Source organism: Pseudophryne corroboree, chromosome 5 (genome assembly GCF_028390025.1).
Source record: "Pseudophryne corroboree isolate aPseCor3 chromosome 5, aPseCor3.hap2, whole genome shotgun sequence".
Lineage (NCBI taxonomy): Eukaryota > Metazoa > Chordata > Amphibia > Anura > Myobatrachidae > Pseudophryne > Pseudophryne corroboree.
Genome location: NC_086448.1, coordinates 91541864 through 91548863, shown reverse-complemented (window position 1 = coordinate 91548863; position 7000 = coordinate 91541864). Strand labels below are relative to the sequence as shown.

The following is a 7000-nucleotide window of genomic DNA, read 5'->3' as shown; positions in this document are numbered from 1 at the left end:
ATTCAATTACCCCGGTGTCCTGATCCGAAAACGGTATTCACCGCTGGTATAGAGTTCTAGATGGAACGGCACTCAGAGGCTTTTTTTTGCAGCAAGCGTGTATTAAAAATTCAATGATACATCAGTTCAGTATATAAAGTTTCGGTGCCGACACGCACCGTCGTCAGGATATGATGCATAGTACAAACATGTAAAGACAAACACATACAACATATAATGCTTAACTCACCCTCCTAAGTACCTGTGTAATCACCATTCACCTGAGCTCCGGGCGGGTGTTCGGCGCCCAGACGTGCGGGGGCGCTCGGCGATGACGTCATCCCGTTGTCCAGACGTTGCTGTGATCAGCGGGGCGCCTGTACGCTGCGTCCACCCGTCGTCAGGGCAACCCCTGCAGGCGTGTGTGGTAACTAGGGACGCACTCGCGTCTCCTCGCCCTCACTGTCCCGCTGGCTGTATTACCGAATGCCGCTCCTTCCCAGCTCTATTAGAAAAAATAAAAAGTTAAAAAGAAAACAGGTACACCCAGTGGGCATTGTGTGATCCATATATAAAGATCAACGTGCACTATAATGATGAATATATATACATTATGACATCCTCAATCATTAGGTTATATAGAATTCTTTCCCCAATAGTGCATATATTATACTTAATGTTAAACATGCCCTATCTATAGCCCTAAAATTAATTATATATTTTCTATGTAAGGCTGTTCCAACAAATCTTCTCGTTTAGGCCCCTGGGGGCCACAGTGTCCAGTCTCGCAATCCACCTGGCTTCCAAGATTAATAGTTGCTTGTTTCTGTCGCCGCCCCGTCTGCTCATTGGTAGATGGTCAATGATCATATATCTGACACTTGATAACGTGTGCCCACTTTCCGCGAAGTGCTTGGCTACTGGTTGGTCACTGTTGCCACTTTGGATCGCTGCTCGTATTGCCGATCTATGCTGGATCGGCAATACAAGCAGCGATCCAAAGTGGCAACAGTGACCACATGCACCCCGCCCTGTGAGTGGTAAGTACAGCTGTGTACCCTGCTTTTGTGGTGGAGAGTGCTGTGTTACATGCACCCCACCCTCTGAGTGGTAAGTGCATAGCTGTACCCCGCTTCTGGAGTGGTGAGTGCTGTGGTTTTCTCTGTGTGTATACGATGGGGTTAATCTATGGTTAACTCTTATTAACCGTGGCCACTAGCTTTCTCATGCACCCCTGTGTGGACTTTATTATCCTGAACCTGTCTCAGCTGTTCCTTAGCAATCATCTCTGAGCCAGTGCAAGGTGACTAGTGTACCTTTTAAAGCCATAACGTGTGTGGCAGGTACACATTACATCTAGCAGGCAGATGATGTGTGTAACAGCAGTGAAGTAGTCAGGTTTTAAGACTTTGTGATAGTGTAGGACCTGCATGAAGGTGGGGTACCTTGGCGAGCGGTTTGCAGGCTTCCGTGCATTGGCCAATCCACTAACTAAACCCCCATCATTTATTTATTGAATTGTCGAGGATAAGTGAGCTTACTTTGGTGAGTGCTGAGTTTTTTGTTTGTATATATATATATATATATATATATACAATGGAGCAGCCCGGCACTCCCTGAATGCGTCCAATAACCGGCCCAGGTGCCCTCCGGGGTTTAGTAGCAATACGTAGAAAGAAATCGGCGGCACTCCAGGACTTTCAAGTAGTAAAAAAATGTGTATTTAAGACATCACAAAATGCAGCATGTGACCGACGTTTCGGGGCCCGTATCACCTGTTTACTACTTACGGTGATTCTACATAAGGGTTCCAACCAGTAGGCATATGGGAGCGTAACCTCGTTTGGATATCTCTGTGCTAGTAATAACCAACATGTTGGTGACAACTGTCTATGTGATATTGTCAGGTTGTGCATTAGCACTAATACAGTATTCCTCCTAGCAAGTTTCCCTCTCTATGTTCGTGCACAATAATAAGTTTTTTCACTTTGTTTCATCAGGTTAAACTTGATTAAGTACAAATTGCACGGGTGCTCCACATTTTACCTAATTTCACTCGTTTGTTTTTCTGACAGCCCCGGCCAGCGCGATCTGACGCGGTGGCTGCTACTATGGCAACCCGACGCATGGACGCGTGACGTCATCCGTAGCGGACCCCGGAAGTCCAGGGAGCGCAGCGGAGACAGAGTGGCCGGAGGCGTCCGTCCTCACCACCTTTGGCGGGTATTTCACGGCATATAAGGTAAGCGTTTGGCACTCATCACATACACCTTGGTAAAGGGGCTACGGGCCCCGAAACGTCGGTCACATGCTGTATTTTGTGATGTCTTAAATACACATTTTTTTACTACTTGAAAGTCCTGGAGTGCCGCCGATTTCTTTCTACGTATATATATATATATATATATATAGTGGTTGAAGTGGAAATTTTGAAATGGGGGTATGGAAAACAGTAGGTTTCCGCTCCGGAAAAGGGGCATGGCCACTAAAAAGGGGCATGGTCTTAAATGTAGTGTACCTCACCATATACCCCTTATACAAATTACTGTATGTGCCACAATAGTAGGACCCCTTATACTATCTAGTACTGGTGCCCCTTACACATTATACCACATTGAATGAGCAGAGCTGGGTGAGGTGACAGGCAGTGGGGGACAGCCGGTGAGAGACAGTGGGAGACATGCAGAGGGTGACGCTGCATAGAGACAGTGGGTGACAGTGAGAGGTGGAAGGTGACAGTGAGAGGTAGAGGTTGAAAAGAGAGAAAGGGCGATTGGGAGATGGTGATGGGGAGATGGGAAGAGTAAGTGGGTGACAGGTGCGGGAGATGTCGGGGAGATGGTGAGTGTGAGTGGGTGACAGTGAGAGGGTAAGAGTCAGTGGAACAGTGGTAACAGGGAAAGGGGGGACAATAGTTAGAGGTGACGGGGAGATGGTGAGAGTCAGTGGATGACAGGGAAAGGGTTGCTGGGAAACGGTGAGAGTCAGCGGGTGACAGGGACAGGGTGAGAGTCAGTGGACGACAGGAAAAGGGTGACAGAAGAGAGGTGATGGGGAGATGATGTGAGTCAGTGAATGACAGGTAGAGTGTGATGGGGAGATGGGGAGAGTCAGTGGGTGACAGGAAAGAGAGGTTATGGGGAGATGGTGAAAGTCAGTGGGTGACTGAAAGGGTGATAGGAGCAAGAGGTGACAGGGAGAGGGTGAGAGTCAGTGGGTGACAGTGAGAGAGAGGTGACGGGGAGATGGTGAAAGTCAGTGGGTGAAGGAAAGGGTGAATGGAGCGAGAGGTGACAGGGAGATGGTGAGAGTCAGTGGGTGACGGAAAGGGTGATAGGAGCAAGAGGTGATGGGGAGATGGGGAGAGTCAGTGGGTGACAGGAGAGAGAGGTGACGGGGAGATGGTGAAAGTCAGTGGGTGAAGGAAAGGGTGAATGGAGCGAGAGGTGACAGGGAGATGGTGAGAGTCAGTGAATGACAGGTAGAGTGTGATTGGAAGATGGTGAAGGTCAGTGGGTGACGGAAAGGGTGATAGGAGCAAGAGGTGACAGGGAGAGGGTGAGAGTCAGTGGGTGACAGTGAGAGGGTAAGAGTCAGTGGGTGACAGGAGTGAGGTGATGGGGAGATGGTGAGAGTCAGTGGGTGACAGGAGAGAGAGGTGACGGGGAGATGGTGAAAGTCAGTGGGTGAAGGAAAGGGTGAATGGAGCGAGAGGTGACAGGGAGATTGGGAGAGTCAGTGGGAGACAGGGGAGGGTAAGAGTTAGTGGGTGACAGGAGCCAGAGGTGACGGGGAGATGGTGAGTGTCAGTGGGTGACAGAGTGTGAGAGTCAGTGGGTGACAGGGAAAGGGTGAGAGTCAGTGGGTGACAGGTAGAAGGTTAAAGAGGAGAAAGGTGACGAAGAGATGCTGAGAGTCAGTGGGTGACAGGTAGAGTGTGATGGGGAGATGGGGAGAGTCAGTGGGTGACAGGAAAGAGAGGTGATGGGGAGATGGTGAAAGTCAGTGGGTGACGGAAAGGGTGATAGGAGCAAGAGGTGACAGGGAGAGGGTGAGAGTCAGTGGGTGACAGTGAGAGGGTAAGAGTCAGTGGGTGACAGGAGTGAGGTGATGGGGAGATGGGGAGAGTCAGTGGGTGACAGGAGAGAGAGGTGACGGGGAGATGGTGAAAGTCAGTGGGTGAAGGAAAGGGTGAATGGAGCGACAGGTGACAGGGAGATGGTGAGAGTCAGTGAATGACAGGTAGAGTATGATGGGGAGATGGTGAAGGTCAGTGGGTGACGGAAAGGGTGATAGGAGCAAGAGGTGACAGGGAGAGGGTGAGAGTCAGTGGGTGACAGTGAGAGGGTAAGAGTCAGTGGGTGACAGGAGTGAGGTGATGGGGAGATGGTGAGAGTCAGTGGGTGAAAGGAGAGAGAGGTGACGGGGAGATGGTGAAAGTCAGTGGGTGAAGGAAAGGGTGAATGGAGCGAGAGGTGACAGGGAGATGGTGAGAGTCAGTGGGTGACAGGGGAGGGTAAGAGTTAGTGGGTGACAGGAGCCAGAGGTGACGGGGAGATGGAGAGTGTCAGTGGGTGACAGGGAAAGGGTGAGAGTCAGTGGGTGACAGGTAGAAGGTGACAGAGGAGAAAGGTGACGAAGAGATGCTGAGAGTCAGTGGGTGACAGGTAGAGGGTGACAGGAGAGAGGTGATGGGGATGGGGTGATGGCTGGGTAGAGGCAGCAGGAGATGATGTGCAGAGGGTGATGCTGCAGAGAGGCAGTGGGTGACAGGCAGTAGGAATCAGCATTAAAAAAATGTAAGCTTACCTCACTTGACTCCAATCGGACATCCAGAGAAGGTCCTCACCGTGCGACAATACCTACAATTAACAAAATCATATGTTTATACTACGATTGCATTAATCATAATTAATATAATATTATAATTCATATTTTAAATAAAATGTACACATATACACAGATGTAGCTACGCTCATCGTGGCTACATCCTGCCGGAATGTGCCCTACCGGCACGGCTAGGCGTGCTCACACCTAGCCGTACCCAACGGCGTCTTTTGCTGCCCCATTCACTGTGATGGGGCAAGTGCAGTGGCGGAACTGTGGGAGGCAATGGAGTCGGCTGCCGCCGGGCTCCTGACCTGTAGGGGGCACTTCTCCATTGCCTCCCACCTGACAATCCATCGCCGCATCTGACTGGAGTGGACGGAGGAGCTGTGTCACTTTTGTGACACAGCAGCAGCAGCTGCCTCCTCGTATCCACAGAGAGAGCTCAGCTGACAGCCGGCTACAGCTAGGGGGAGCTCCAGCGCACAGCTGCTCATAGGACTTCCAATAGAGCTGGCTGGCTGAAGCTCTCTCTTCCTCCGTCATGAGGATAGCAACAGGTAGGCACTGGCACCACCTGCCTCTAGCTGCTGCATTGTGTGTGTGTGTGTGTGTGTGTGTGTGTGTGTGTGTGTGTGTGTGGCGTATGGGTGTATGTGTGTGAGGGGGGGGGGGTGATTACCGGGGGTATCTTTAATAAATGTTGGCAGCACTGTGTTTATGTGTGTGAATGTTTTTAAGTGAGGTGTGTATGTCTGTGGTTTTTAAAGGAAAGTTGTGTGTTTAAGTGAAAGAGGCATGTGTGTGTGTGTGTGTGTGTGTGTGTGTGTGTGTGTGTAAAAGTGGCAGATGTGTGTGTAATTGTGTGTGTGTGTGTGTGTGTGTGTGTGTAAGTGAAAGAGGCTTGTGTGTGTTTGTGTAATTGTGTGTGTGTAAGTGAAAGTGACGTGTGTGTGTATGTGTGTAATTGTGTGTAAGTGAAAGTGGCGTGTGTGTAAATAAAAGTGGCATGTGTGTGTGTGTAATTGTGTGTAAGTAAAAGTGGCATGTGTGTGTGTGTGTGTGTGTGTGTGTGTGTAATTGTGTGTGTGTAAGTGAAAGGCATGTGTGTGTGTAATTGTGTGTGTGTGAAAGTGACGTGTGTGTGAAAGTGACATGTGTGTGTGTGTTTGCGTGTGTGTGATTGTGTGAAAGTGGTGTGTGTGTAAGTGAAAGTGGCGTGTGTGTATAATTGTGTGTAAGTGAAAGTGACGTGTGTGTAAGTGAAAAAGGCGCGTGTAAGTGAAAAAGGCATGTGTGTGTGTACGTGAAAAAGATGTGCGTGTGTGTAAGTGAAAAGGCATGTGTGTGTGTGTGTAAGTGAAAATGGCATGTGTGTGTAAGTGAAAGAGGTGTGTAAGTGAAAGAGGCGTGTGAGTTAGTGAAAGAGGTGTGTGTGTAAGTGAAAAAGGCGTGTGTGTAAATGAAAGAGGCATGTGTGTAAGTGAAAGGCGTGTGTGTTTGTATCTATACTATTGTGAAAGGCACCTGAGTACGCTGCTACTGTTCACCCTGTGTACCAGATATCTACATATGGCGTATATATATATATATATATATATATATATATATCCCTATATGTATAGGGGTGGGGGACCAACATTTTATCATGCCTCCGGGCGACTGGGGCAAACTTACGCCACTGGGCAAGTGTGCATCTAAATCTAAGATACGCACATGGTAGCGCCAAACGAGGCGCAAATGCACCTAGATATGCCACAACGTGCTGGTTACATCTCTACCCCACTACACCTCACCCCACCCCTTACCATTTTCTATAACCCAAACTGTTTTAAATATTCCCTTATTAAATAGCTATAAACATTTGATATAATAAAAACTTACAGTTTTTCTGTAGCAGTGTGCTTCTTCTGTCTTTTCCACTCCTTTTCTTGATGGCCCTCCTCTTTCTGCGTAGGCTCCTCTTCTGCTGGACGCCATTACTCTCCACTCCTGTGAGGGAAGAGAAGAAGAAGAAGAGAGGGGATAGGAGGGGAGACTTCAGTGTCTTTCAGAGAGGAGGGAAGAGGAGGCGGAGGAACTGCTTCCTGTCTGTCAACCAGCTTTATAGGACAGCAGGGAGGAGTAATGACATAAGGGAAGGGAGGGAGGGGCGCGGGGGTGGGTCCTGAGCCTGTCACAGGGAGAGATGGCC

General features: G+C 49.1%; 1 long non-coding RNA gene across 1 annotated transcript; it reads right to left on the bottom strand.

Moving 5' to 3' along the window:
• Positions 1-236: 236 nt before the first annotated feature.
• On the bottom strand, positions 237-6790 carry LOC134928805 (uncharacterized). The gene is made up of 3 exons (XR_010178024.1): positions 6691-6790; positions 4789-4841; positions 237-484 (listed from the first exon to the last, which is right to left on the bottom strand). It is a non-coding gene; the product is annotated as an uncharacterized LOC134928805 (long non-coding RNA).
• Between the last annotated feature and the right edge of the window lie 210 nt (positions 6791-7000).